The 14,795-nt window shown below is 37.2% G+C and overlaps 4 protein-coding genes across 20 annotated transcripts in view; 1 reads left to right on the top strand and 3 right to left on the bottom strand.

Moving 5' to 3' along the window:
• Positions 1-14,795, top strand: part of LOC141385583 (uncharacterized) — a 607,868-nt gene that overhangs the window by 261,408 nt on the left and 331,665 nt on the right. The gene's annotated exons all lie outside the window — the stretch shown is intronic.
• LOC147844106 (serine/threonine-protein kinase pim-3-like) overlaps positions 1-14,795 on the bottom strand; it is a 151,754-nt gene that overhangs the window by 70,514 nt on the left and 66,445 nt on the right. The window lies entirely within an intron of this gene.
• The window catches only part of rufy3 (RUN and FYVE domain containing 3), an 881,807-nt gene that overhangs the window by 833,189 nt on the left and 33,823 nt on the right, over positions 1-14,795 (bottom strand). The gene's annotated exons all lie outside the window — the stretch shown is intronic.
• LOC147844107 (serine/threonine-protein kinase pim-2) overlaps positions 1-14,795 on the bottom strand; it is a 41,738-nt gene that overhangs the window by 18,175 nt on the left and 8,768 nt on the right. For 7 of the 12 annotated variants that reach the window (XR_015491597.1, XR_015491599.1, XR_015491601.1 and 4 more), the window contains exon 10: positions 1,817-1,881. The gene's annotated coding sequence lies outside the window, so the exon portion shown is untranslated. Of the gene's footprint in view, positions 1-1,674; positions 1,715-1,816; positions 1,882-14,795 lie in introns of all 12 variants that reach the window. The other 5 variants (XR_015491603.1, XR_015491605.1, XR_015491600.1 and 2 more) reach the window with 1 other exon arrangement.

Genomic DNA, 14,795 nt, shown 5'->3' with positions numbered 1-14,795 from the left:
CTTATCACTAAAAAGCGTCACTAATCTTAGTTCATAGAGATCTCACAAAGATCCGTTATAATTTATAAAGCTCTCTAAACTACACAATTAATCTTTTATTTACATGGCGTCTACACTCAAAAGATGATTCACGAGCACACAAAATGGCACTTTATAAAAACCAATTCGCCGCTTTCAGCAGTGAGTGAATTCTGTGAATCTAGAGAAATGACAGATCAATATCTGTGAACCTGATTTTTTTTCCCCCGCAGCCACAGTACGCCGAAAATCCGGCGTGGTGCCGGAACGCTATCACCCCTGAGTAGATCCAGCTGTCTTCTACTGGCTGGATCAAGACTGCGCTGTGACTGGTGTACTCGCTTGTCATGTGGATGACTTCATATGGGGAGGCACACAAAGTTTTTCCACAACAGTAATACCTCACCTCAGATCCATGTTTCAAGTTAGGCGTGAGGAGAACAACAGCTTCTGTTATGTGGGAATAAACTTTGAAACTATTGCCAATGAAGTGCAGGTTCATCAGGAAAACTACATCCAAAACATACAGCCTATACAACTGAATCCTGCACAATCAGTGGAACAGGACTCCTTACTTTATAAGGAGGAAAAGGATCAGCTAAGGTCAAAGGTCAGCCAAATTCTTTGGGCTGCAAGACAAAGCAGGCCTGATGTCATGTTTGATGCCAGCAGCCGAGCTTCAAACATTAAAAATGCCTCTGTACAAACTATTCATGAAGCAAACAGAATTGTGGGTAAACTTAAATCCAAAAAGGTAATGCTGAACTTCCAATACCTCGGAAAAGACTCTGAGCTCAAGATGGTTGTATATAGTGATGCCTCTTTTGGAAATCACTCAGATGGGGGAAGTCAAGAAGGACATCTAATTGTTCTTATGGGAGAAAATGGAATGTTCTCTCCCCTTTCTTGGCAATCAAAAAGAGTAAAGAGAATTGTGCAAAGTACACTTGCTGCTAAAACACTAGCAATGTCAAATGGAATTGATAATGCAATATTTCTGACGACGCTGCACTCTGAGCTGACTACTGGTGACACTAAAAAATACAATTCCAATAATCTGCATTACAGACAATCACTCACTTGCTGATGCACTGAAGTCCACCAAGTCAGTTGCTGAGAAAAGACTTCGTCTGGAAATGAGCAGCATCAAAGAACTCATTCAAACACAAAGAATTAAACAAGTGCTTTGGTATGGTACAAAAGACCAGTTTGCAGACTGCTTTACCAAATAAGGAGCATCAGCACTGCAGTTACTTAAAGCACTTAGTGAAGGACAATGGAAGCTCTATTAAAAGAGCATCTTTCTGTTAGGAGTACTGAATTCTAAAAGTTAAAACTTATGGCATCATGTTATCTTATGTTTTGCTGTTATCTTATGTATTAATGTTTTTCAGAAAGGGCATGAGACATTTTTTTTTAAAGAAGAGATTGAGTTTGTTAAGTTCAATTCTAGGTGATGACAACCGTAAATGTGGATGCTGCACATAGAAAGGAAGTAGGAATTTTATGTTATGTTAAAAGGTCACTTTCGGTGTGAGCGGGAGTTTTTGTTGTTGTTAGTGAACGGCCATGGTGGTCATGCAATAAAGGAGACGAGTTCTAAACTGTTGTTTTAATTTAGTAACAGTTTTACTTCTCTTAACAATGTGGCAATACCAGAGGTGAGCTGTACTGGATTGTTTTTTTCTTCCACAACCTTTATGAGCACACACACACACACACACACAAAAATGATGTTAATAACAACTGTCAGTTCAGTGCTTGATAAAGTCACTAATGTTAAAGAGTTCAAACCAACCTCTGCTGAAAGTAAAGATGTTAAGGTCTCTCCTTTAGGGATTCCAGATGAGCTCTTCACAGACACTGCAAGTAAACATTACGACGGGATTAACAATAGTTTAAATCAGCTGCGCCACACACGACTACTTTAACAGCAAGTTTATTCAGGGTCAGTCAAGATAACTAAGGTGATATTTAATCTGTTCCAAAAAAACATTTAATTAATGAGTAAGTGTGATGAATGCCAGAACACGTAACATTTCAAATAATATGCTAACTGCGTATGCTAACTTTACTATGGCCTTGGAACAATACAAAATATATATACATATATCACCAACCATCATAAACGAATAGAAAAACACGTACAGACACAGTGACATTATGCACTCACATTCTATTCACAAATATGAACTAAACCGGAATTAACCATCGCGCGAGCCGCAAAGACATGCAGCAGCAGCCTCAAGGCAGGGCCGGCGCGTCCATAAAGGTGACCGAGGCTGCTGAATAGAGAGGGTGGCGTCCGCGACACCTCCGTCACAACCCGCGTCCCCAGTATGCCCGCGACACCTTCCTTACCACCCGCGACCTCAGATCTGTCCACGACACCTCCCTCACCACCCGCGTCTTCAGTTATATCCGTGAACATCCTTTGCCTAGAGCGGCAGTTCAGCTTGCCCCGGCCCTGTCTCGAGGACACACAGCAGAAGCTGAGTTCAGTCACTCAATCGAATAACACAGTAACTAAAAGCATAACGACGCTATAAAACATGTTGTGGGTATATAAAATGGGGAAAATAACTAAAACACTTTTTTATCACAGAAGCTTGAGGTGTATCCTTCTCCGACGGCTGACTACAGTGAGAGGTGTGTGTGTGTACAGGAAATGGCGTTTGCTTCTCACGCTGTTCCGCCGAGATTCTTGCTCCCATAATGCAGTGCGTAACCGAAAATACGGATAATATTGCTGTAAAATGAAAATACGGAAAGTTCCTTCACAATTATACGGTAGTTTTTCCTGTATTTTTACAGATTTTTTTTACAGCAATGTGTTAAAATCACTAAAGCCAGGGGGTGGCGCTGTCGTACCATCCAGCCGCTTACGGGGCATCTAGCTTTCCGTTATATCTATGCAGCACACGGTGAAATGCTGAAGTGAACTTCACCTTTTATTTTATTTTTTTTTTATTGACTTTAATAACAAACATACAAAATCCAATCTTTCACAAAAAAGACAATGATAATAACAGATTAGCTTAAATAATATAAACACCTAAAACTGTAAAAAAAAGAAAAAAAAAAAAGAGAAAAAAAACGTATGACTTATGTATCCGTAATACTTCCAAAAAAGCTATCATAATAATCCAAGAATCTATCACTTTTCTTGTTATTAACCAGTTAAAGAGATTTAAAGGTGCAGTAGGTGATCTTCCATAATGCTAACAACTTAGCATAAATCTCTAAATCGCAGTCCCTCCCCTGCCGTCCACAGCCACGCCTCCTGAAACAGGAGCACGCGCACCTTAAAGATGACAGCAAAAGAGCCCTCTCTCATGAGTTAAAAGCGACTAGTGCTTGTCCGGCGGCGTGCAGGAATTACACTCATTACTAAGCCAAACTGACATGCTATTTCAGAGCGAAAATTTAAAGTGGCATGGTAAACATTATAGGGAGACTAGGCAGAATAGGAGTATTTACTTGTGTTTTGTTTGGTAAACTAATTAAAATCTACATTATCAATGCTGTAAAAGGTCCCATATGAAACTGAAAATACGCTTATTTCACACGGCCGCCATTTTAAAGAACCAAAGCGATGCTGCGGTGGAAAGAAACCCGGAAGTGAAGGACCAGCACTGCAAACATTGTAGCAACATGCTGTGGACTACAAACCTCCAGCTGTTGCCGAGATTTTAAAATGCATAAATGGTGTAAACATTACTTTAATGTTATACAGTAAGTTTAATTTAAACAATTATAAGCAAATTAGGCATCAAACAACATCACAATCTCTGTAAGAAAAAATATGCTCAAGTGTCCTCCAAGGCTTCAGTTCATGGCACCAGTTAAACATTGTGGGGACACATTCCTGCTTCAGCCTATGTAACCCGGTGAGTGATAAAACACTGCAGGCCCCTGTAGCAAATCCTCGTGTTGTTTGTAATAGTGTTGTCCCGGTACTGAAGTTTTAAAACTGGCTAACATTGAAGTGCCGCTGAGCGCGGATGACTTGACTGATCTTCACTGCTGCTTCGCACTCCAGTCTCCGTGTATCTGTGTTTTCACTCAGTTTACTGCTCTTCCCACAGTGCAAACACAGATACATGGAAACTGGAGCGTGAAGCAGCCGTGAAGATGTCGAGTCATCAAGCAGATCGTTTGGCCCGTCTGTGTTTGTGCTCAGTAAACAGCGGTGGGTGAACTGATGACCTTCTTGGCCAATCACAAGCATTTCTGTCGAGCACGTGAACACAATAGCAAATCAGCGTTGTTTTAAGAAAACCATCAACAGTGCCTTAAATGTTAGTGCGAAATTGCCTGTTTGTTTTTCTTTTAATTCAGCATCGTGACAAGTCTAATATAGTGAAAAAATCAGTTCATTAACTCAAGTTTGATAAATGGCATCTAAAGCGTGTGTTTGGGAAAGAAAACGTTAGTTAACTAGTGACATTTCCCTTAACTTAGCTGAAAATAAGCTCTGATATTCCTTTTTATTTTCACCATTCATTCAGAACGGATCTTCGGGTCACTCAGAAAGCGGTGGAATTATATATTTGTGTCACTTTTTCTTCTCTGATAAGATATACAGCCAAGTACACAACGTTCCTATGCAACTCCCAACAATACTTCCGGGTTTCTTCCCACCGCAGCCTCGACTTCACTTTTAAAAATGGCAGCCACGTGAAATCAGTCTATAGTCACATCAATCTTTTAACGGAAGATTTTAGTGGCTGAACAACACTTCTGTGAAGATATAACCCATTTGTAACAACAACATCCAATGTTACATCAGCTTTGCGTGAAGCTAAAATAGTTTTAAAACAAAACATTACATTATTAGCAGTTTGACACAGTCAAGTGATTGGATTTCGCAGATCAGAGTTCACCAAGCTTAAACTTTGCACCGCAGCGAACTGCGAAACTTAACGCATGACCCTGCGTTTCCAGTCTGACGCATTTGCGTGCGTATGAATGGAAGTCTATGGTAGTGATGGAAGGTTCAGATCATTTTCAGGGCTGATAGTGAAAAAAATTCCTGAGCCTGAACTTTTTTTCCTTGCCCCTGAGGTGAGTAGGGGTGGGGGTACTATGTATGCAACGCACTTTTAACACATAACTTGTGGGCCCCTGGGCCCAAATATATTAACAGCCTATGTGTAACCCTGATCATCATTATTGTCAAGTGGCTCTTTTTAGACACATGCCAGTAATGTCAGTGACACATGCCAGTAATGTCAGTGACACATGCCAGTGTCAGTGATCTTGTGACATGTGCCAGTAGGTGTCAGTATAAGCACGTTATAAGCACATTAATCTTATAAGTCTCTTTGCTTTAATATTTAAAAATCATTAGGCAAATGACACCTGTTATCTTACATGCATATATGTTATGAGTTTTCAACATGCATTTTATTATAACTTTTTAAAGGATATTATTTAATATACCTTAAAATGAAAATAAGTTAAATAATAAAATAAATGAATTAATTAAAAGCATAGAGAAGTCCATATTGTAGGGAACAAAGGAACTGCCAGGATGCAATAATATACAGTACAACAGATAAGTGTAACCCCTCCCATACATAAGCATGCCACAATAAATTTGACTGACATGTACTGTCAAATGACTATATTACGTACGGAAGTATGACTACGAATACATAAAATAAATGCGTTTAAATTAAAACATCGTGGAGTAGCTCAGCAAATAAACTAACTTGCGACGCGATAAATTAGGTTAAAAGTCGCGTAATGATTAAATATGGTTTTGCTCGTGTTAATGTCATAAGCTTCGCCGGGTGTCGATGTCACTGCAGTGACATGCAGCGCGACACTCTGAGTGACACAGGTCACTACACATGCCACTAGCGAGTGACACATGACAGTGGAAAACCGGACGTGCCACCGGAAGTGTCACTACACTCAGTGGCATGTGCCAGTGTCATCTGTACGTCAGATGTCGTGTCACTCCATGTTAAAACTGCTACTGTGAATCCGCGTTCAAGCGCACACAATAAGCTAAAGCTCGCCCCAAGCACCGGCAAAAACAAATAATAATGAATGTGTCGAGGAAAGAGTAAGGACATATCTTAATTATTTATTAATAAACTCATTCTGAGTCAGTGTCGCAAAGATCCTGAATGGCAATCTCCTCTTGGACTCGCCTTTAGAGAGAAATTCATCTTTACGGATTACATGAAGGAGTTTTTTTGTTTTCGATTTGTTTTATTTCGTTAAGTAATAATTTAAAGCTTTCTATAAATATATTTATGTCTGTGAGGCATATACATTTTGATCATTTTGATCATTAAGCGTTCATGTTCAAGAACTAGACGACAGAAAGCGCATAATTTTGGTTTTCTTTATTTTATAAAAACGCTGTAACGTTTTTTGATGTATTACTCGTACTTTGTGAGCAAAAATGACGGATAACTTTAAATTGCTCCCACTGAAAAAATGCAAGTGATTGCTCTGGCGCCTCGATGTCCTGCAAGCTTTTTATAAGCAAACTATGCGCCTAATAGCACACATTCTTTAACGTTTAAGCTACCATTGTTTTATACTTGAACTGTTTTATATCTTTTATTTTAGGCAAGTCGTGATGATCTGAGAAGGCAAACTGATCAAACAGACAATGATGGTCTTCCGCTGGGCGCTGTTCGTTAAAAAAACAAAACTTATTTTTAAAATGCTCCAAACGTTTTTCTAAATAAGCTGAATAAAAAACGAAACTAAATATAAACACTTTGCCATTAGGCTACAAAACTGAACTATTTTATAGCTGAAACACTAAGTTGTTTAAGGAGAAGGGGGAAATACATGTTTGTCCCGTCTATTGCTTCACCGTTATTTTGAGAATAAACCCAGCGTAAATATGCAGATTTCATTCCCAAAACATATCAGCGTATATGTGCCGAAAACGAAAGTTTCATACAAATTCTGAATGGATTATAGCCTGGAAAGTGCAAAGCACGCTCCTCTTATTATCACTAAAAAGCGTCACTAATCTTAGTTCATAGAGATCTCATAAAGATCCGTTATAATTTATAAAGCTCTCAAAATTACACAATTAATCTTTTATTTACATGGCGTCTACACTCAAAAGATGATTCACGAGCACACAAAATGGCATTTAATAAAAACCAATCCGGCGCTTTCAGCAGTGAGTGAATTCTGTGAATCTAGAGAAATGACAGATCAATATCAGTGAACCTGATTTTTTTTTCCCGCAGCCACAGTACGCCGGAAATCCGGCGTGGTGCCGGAACGCTATCACCCCTGCATTTTACTGACTATCTTATCCTATTATCTTTTGAGTCTCGTTCATCGAGATGAACGAATCTTTTTTCAAGTTATTTCGTTCATTTGGTTCAATTTGCCAAAATATTATTAAAATGTTACAAATTGCTTCCAAACACATCTGCAACTAGCCCAAAAGGTTGATCCTTTAACAAATAAGTCATAAATAAAATACGATAAGAAGAAAATAATAATTCAATGTTTACCTGCTCTTTTGTCTATGAAGGTATTTTTGTCTCTTTGCTCAGCTCACCTCTTCATGTCTTCAAATGTCAGAGGTTCGTTCATGTTAAACTGACAGTCACATATAATTTTAACCAAAGTACACAGTCTGAGCCAATAGGAGCCATGATAATTAGTTCACCTTTCGAGTATTCTGGTTCTTGAATAATTCGTTCATCACGTGACAGAATGGCTCAAACCCGAGGACTCGAAAGTTGAACGGATCAATTTTCTTCCCGGCTCTAAACACATATGATTGGCCCATGAGAAACGAATGACTCAAACCCGATAGAGGACTCGAGAGGTGAACGGATCAATTCTCTTTCGGGCTCTAAATGCATACGATTGGCTTCTGTCTTTCACGTGATGAACGACTCACACCGAGGAATCGAGAGGTGAACGGATCAATTCTTTTTCCTGCTCTAAACGCAAATGATTGGCTAGATGAACGACTCAAAAGACTTGAAATGAACGATACCACCTGCACAAATGTGCGCACGCGCGGATGAATGAATCACTCCCTGACAGAACTCGTAGTTCCCGAGTCATATTGAAGATCCATTCAAAATGAACGAATCATTCAAGAATGACCCTAGTCTGTGGAGAGAAAAGTCAAGTGTCACTGCAGCTTTACAGCTGACTTTTAACAACCAACTACCTACCTATCTATCTATGCTAACAACATGCTAATCAATGCTAGAATCATGCTAATGATATATTAATTTATACTAGAGTCATGCTAATGACATGTTAATCCATACTGGAAACATGTTAATTTCATGCTGGAATCATGCTAACAATGTTTATTAATGCTAGAATCATGCTAATCCATACTGGAATTGTGTTAATTACATCCTAATTCATGCTAACAACATGCTAATTCATGCTACACTGTAAAAAATATCTTATTTATCTGAGGCTGTTGTAGTTGGGCTCTTGAACCTTTACATTTCAATCTTAATGTTTGTCTGGTTGTTGTAACTGAGTTTCTGAGACTCATCAGTTATAGCAAGAAAGATGATGAGAAACTCTACTGTTCATACTTAATCAATGGTTGCAGATGTAATTATTACTATTTGAAAAGTTAAGCCATAGACAAGAGTTTTATCTGATATTATTTGGGATGTGTAACAGCTTACTATTGAAGTTCATCAAACAACTTTCAAGGAGTAAATAAGAAATTTGATATATTTCATGCTCAAATTCTTGAGTTCTTCAGCTTCTTATTAATACACACAGACATCAAGAATCAGGACATGAACCTCATGCATTGCAGCATGAATATATTATGCAGCTTAAAGTTCTTATAATCTCTTTCTTTTTCTTTATTTTATGTTCTTTGGAGGTCATGTTTCAGAAGATTGTTTTGTATTGTTCTGGGCTGATTTTTATTTGATTTATATTTTTTGATTGTCACCATTGTTGAGATTTAAAGACTAATTGTTGACGTCTGTGTGTTTTTGAGCTCTGCCATAGAACAAACATTCGCATAGTGAATGGAGTATTTAAACTTGTTAAGCAGTCATTGCTGTAAATCACAGATGTCAAAATCAGTTCCAAAAGTGCTGCAGCTCTTCACAGTTTGGTTCCAACTCTAATAAATCACATCTGATCAAACTAATTGAGTCCTTCAGGCATGTTTGAAACCTTCAGGTGAGTGTGTTGGAGCAGGGTTGGAACTAAACTGTGCAGGGCTTTGGCTCTCCAGAAATGGAGTTTGACACCCCTGCTGTTGATCATGTGGTTACTTTTACATATGGTTTCATTTCCCACTTACAATTAACAAGATATTCAATATTCATATTCATTGCACAAGCAGGTGTGGGTGGGTGGCCTTCTCAGGTTCATTAATGTTTTATTCTTTTGGCCTTTCATGCTATACAAATATTGTGATTAACACATTTAATTATAGCAGCCAAATTAAACACTAATGTCAGAACAAATAGTTGAAGAGCCCAATTAAAGCAGACTCTGTCTTCTTTTGTTTAATTATCTCTGCTGAGATTCTGAGAAATTACATTTTTATTGTGTAATTTGTTTTCATTCATTCATTCATTTTCTTGTCGGCTTAGTCCCTTTATTAATCCGGGGTCGCCACAGCAGAATGAACCACCAACTTATCCAGCAAGTTTTTACATAGCGGATGCCCTTCCAGCCGCAACCCATCTCTGGGAATAGTGTATTTTGTTTTATTTTTATTAATTATTATTTTATTTTGAGTTTTAATGTCAGTTGATTTCATCTTTGGTTTTGGCTGTAATTTGTGTTTTTCTTTCCTTTAGTGATTCTGCTATTAACAGTTGTTCATCAATAATTCTCAATCGTCCTTTAATTAGACACTTCATTGTCTCATTAACTTCATCACTGTTTGAGTGTTCAACCCTCTGTATTGAGGACACTAGTGAGGATTTTGCTGTGGGATTTGAGGGGTTAAATGTGTTTGATGAAAAATACAGACTGTGTAATGTATTTTTAACAGAAATATTCTGTAAACTGAATTTACGAATGTAAAATGTTAAAAACAACAGATTACAGGCAACCACAGCTGCCGGTATTTTACCGTAAAATCAAGCAGAAAAGCAGCAAAATACTGTAAAATGTTTTTTTGTGTCACCATTATGGAGGACAGTAGCATTTGTGCTCAATTCAGAGATAAACTACAAGTAATTGTTGACATGCTGCATCTTCTTTTGTTTAAAGATAACTGTGTTGTTACTGATGCAATGAAAATCTGTTTGCTAATTGTAAACACATGAACACATTAGTGCATTAAATGACTTTGTTTTATGCAATAGGCTACACAGTAAAATCCTCAGAGTAAAATTTACTCAGTTCAGAGAACATTTGGTCCCTCTCTAAATTGAGCAAAATTTACTCAGCAGCAGAGTTAAAGTTAATGAGACAATGATGGGGTTAATTAACGCCTCATTTCTGTCCTCTGTTAAGGTAAGCAGGCTGTGTGCACGCGAGCGATACACTTATTTAAATATGTCTTATGATAATACTATGTAGGCACATTTATGCATACAGTTTTAAAACTTTTAGAACCGTAAAGCAAAACAATGCATTTCCCATGTAAAAACAATCTAAAAGGCACATAGGTCTGTGTTTTTGCGTATTTATTTGTTTATAATATTTACCGTGGATTATAATATAATAAACAGAAAGATAAACTCTGTCATGGACATTTTTTTCAAAAAATAAGCTTGATAAGATGTCTGTAGCAGGGTGGTGCTGACGTCACAAGCGAGCGCCCCGAGGGCACTGTAGTCCGTTTATATAGCCTAATGTTAGCTTTCAGTTCTTGCATTTGAATTTAAGATCCAAAAGTGCTAAATGTTGTATTTTCATGTGAGGATTATCCAGCTGGACAAAACGTGTAAATGTAATGAACAGTGTTTGAACACAGAGCTTATTATTTGCACTTTTTGAAAAGCCTATGGGAAAATTCTATAGGGATTTTCACGAGGGAACCAGTTTTATGCAAGCAGCCAATTAGCCTACAAAGTGACGTCATAGTTCCTCCACTCTATTGAGAAACAGCCACGGACTTTTCTTCTTCTTTCGTTCTTATTTGGCGGATCGCACAAGTTCTTGTACATTACCGTCACCTTCCTGTAACCTGATTCAGAATCTACTCTTTTCCCATAATAATCCCTTCCCCTAACCCAGTGAGAGACTTCGCATCCGCCAGTGCTGCTTCTCCAGCTCTTCTGACTTCTCCTCCCACTATGTCAGGATCAGAAAATAACTCCCTCCATCCCTACCTTAAACTTAATAAATTTACATTCAAATAATTCTAATAATCATATCTTATTAATCAGTCCTGTGTCTTTTAAAAATCTAAACAATGCAGTGTACTTTTGTCTCTATACCTCAGAATTTAATAAAAATTTCAATGTAAACTCATAATCTCTTTCTTTCTTGACTTCTTCCAATAACTCTCTTCTTTCTTCATTATACCGCTCACAATGCATGATCACGTTCAACATTCATTTTACCCGCACTCACATAGACCTGTTCTGTGCTTTGCCATTAACTTCATTGTACTGTTAAGTCCAGTATGCCCAATTCTTAGTCATGATAATATATATTCTCCTCCTTCCTTTTTCCACTCGAGTGCCTCCCTTTACCCACTTGTGGCTAAATATTATACATTTGCTTTCCATTCTTTCCTGCTTCCCATTGGTACTGCCATTTCCCCATTATTTGTTTCCTTATAATTGCTTTAACTTTACTTCAACTGTAAGTCACTTCCATACCTATATTATCTTCCAGCTTGCTTTGCCATTTTATCTGCTGCTTCATTTCCTTTTAATGCCACATGAGCTGGCACCCACGTGGACATTACCTTTACTCTCTCCTTTTAATTAATACAACTCTTGTAATATTTCAATAACTAAATATTGCCTACAGTCTGAGTGTTTTCCTTCAATGCTTAAGAGCAGAACTACAATCTGAGCAAACTAAAAATTCCTTAATTTCTGTGATTTCCTTCATTTCTGTGAATTTGGGTGATCTCACCTCTGCCACGTCAGTTTTATCTGCCTGTTAACTTGAAGTTAAAGCCTGGATGAATCAAAATTCCTCAAATTAAACAGTTCTAAAACAGAGGTTCTATTAATTGGCACTCCTACCAGTATTAACCAGTGTAATAATCTTAAACTGTCTGTTGGTGATCTTTAAGTGTCGCCCTCTACACAGTTGCGCAATCTTTGGGGTGCTTTTTGATGCACAGCTTAGTTTTAACTCACATTTCAAACACTTGACTAAAATAGCCTTCTTTCACCTACGTAACATTGTCACATCTGTCAGTGACCACCTGAGGGCGCTGTAGTTCAAAGGACACTGAGTGACACTACAGCGCCCATAAAGACTACATTTCCATACACTCTTTCGCGCACACACCCGGTCTGTCATTTACATTGATTTACTACCACAGCTGTCTCCATTCTCCGTGATTACCAGGACTATATATTCAGTCATTCAACCACTATTTGCCATCGCGTCGTTTGTCTTTCTTGTACCCTGTAAATATGTTTTTCCTAGTTGTTGTTTCTGATCTCACCGTGTATCTTGCTATAGTCTTGTTCATGTTTATCTGTCTTAGTTTCTTGTTTTGTTGTTTATTTGTTACTTTGCACTTTAATATTTTTGGATTTTTATTCACTGTTTTTGAACTTTAATATATTTCTGTATACTTCTTAATATACTTCTGTAACTCCCTCATCGGGGGCCTACCAGCAAGCTCTCTGAGACGTTTACAGTATTTTCAAAATTCTGCTGTACATGTTTTTAACACACACTTCATCATATCACTTCTGTACTTCAGCAACTTCACTGGCTTCCTGTTAAATCACGTATTGATTTTAAGACTCTGGTTTTAAAAATACAAAGCAGTGCATGGGCTAGCACCTGACTACATTTATGACCTAGTAACTCTGGCCACTTCCACCCGCAGTCTTCGTTTCTCATCTGCAATCTTGCTGTTTCAGCCACGCTATAAACTGAAGACTAATAGTGGTCATGCTTTTTTTTTGTACAGTGCGCCTAAGCTATGGAATGGCCTACCCACCAGCATCAGGAATGTGGTTTCTCTGGATTGTTTTAAGAAACTTCTTAAGACTCCCCTTTTTACCGTTGCTTTTAATTTAAGATGATTATGTTTGTCATTTTATCATCCAGTTGTATTGAATCTTTCATATTTTACTGCAGTCTTTTTATTCTATTTTATTTTCTGACAGTTTTTTTTTTTAATTCTGCTTTGTTTGCCTTGTATGCCTGTTAGCGCTTTGGGACTGAGAATTCCTGCATCTTTCATCCATTGTAATGCTAAACTTATTGCCAGCATTACCCCTGTAGATACTGATAATTTGTTTGAAATCCTTATATTTTTTTTTTTTCTAAATTAAACTTTGGAATTACATTTGCTATTTCTGGTCATTTTCTGGATTTTCGATGCTTCTAAAAAAAAAAAAAAAAAAAAAAAAAAAAAAAAAACAGGTACCATCTCTCCGTATTTTTCCATTTAAACTTTCCCTTACATATATTTCATGTAGTACTCTTATGCCCTTTGATAACTTGAAACCCCATTTAAATGACCACTCTTCAACCTTATATAATGTCTCTTGCATTTTCCTCATAATATAATATATATTTTTCCCCTTAACCAAAAGCTCCATCATCCGCAAACAAACACCTACTTATCCCCCATCTACTTTCTCAAATACATCATTAATCATTATAATGAAAAGCTCATATGGACTTATGTGAACATTTCAAATAAATAGTCAAACATGTAAGCAATGAGCCAAGCTGCTGCTGCTTCTCTTCTGTATATTAACAGCTGGTGTTCATCATTAGTGCTCAATCATTACTTAATTAATCCCTTCATTGTCTCATTAACTTAAACTGCTGTTGAGCAAATTTTACTCACATGAGAGAGGGACCAAATATTCTCTAAACTGAGTACATTCTTCTCTGAGGATTTTGCTGTGTGACTTATTTTCCATGTCACCCTAATGTATTAAACCCTCTTTTATCCCCCAAAAATTGCTCTTATAAATAAAATTTTAAAACAAAAAAATGACATTAATTTTGCATCAAAAAAGCATTTTAACATAGGTAAAAGTGTCTGCAACTTTTGCGAAGCATCAAACCACCTTCATATTAGTTGTCAAAGCACATGCATGACTGCAGAAATTATTATTCCTTTTAAAAAAAACTGTCAAATATTATGCATGTTTATTATCATACACAAATTCGGTGTGAACGCACAGTAATGAACTTTAAAGTTGTTTATCCGTTTTCTTACACTAAACCAAAAAATTATGATTAAGCCAAAATCTCGCTTTTTGTAAGCAAACAATAAATGAAAAACTATCATTTTCTTACTTTTCCCATTTTTGTTTGAAAACGGATATGGAATGGACGCGATTGATTATATCCAAATCCAGCTTAGTCCAAGTATAAAGAACAGGCCCCTGGGCCCAGTTTTTCAAAAGGGTTAATCCGGATCAACTTGATCCGGATATAGTAATCCTGTTTTTTCGATCTGTGATCACATAATCCAGCTTACTTTTTGAGCCAGTTTTTCAAAGCAACATCGGATTGGATCAATCTGATCCAGATAGAAACTTTTCAGGATTACTAAATCTGGATTACTAGTGCTCAATCACAATGTAGATAGATAGGCCTGTGTAAAGAGCAACAAATATAATAGCCAGTGTGGGGTCAATATAACTTTATTTTTATTT

Source organism: Danio rerio, chromosome 5 (genome assembly GCF_052040795.2).
Source record: "Danio rerio strain M-AB ecotype USA chromosome 5, GRCz13ab, whole genome shotgun sequence".
Lineage (NCBI taxonomy): Eukaryota > Metazoa > Chordata > Actinopteri > Cypriniformes > Danionidae > Danio > Danio rerio.
The sequence above is the reverse complement of the archived record's forward strand: the minus strand, read 5'-3'. Positions and strand labels throughout refer to the sequence as shown.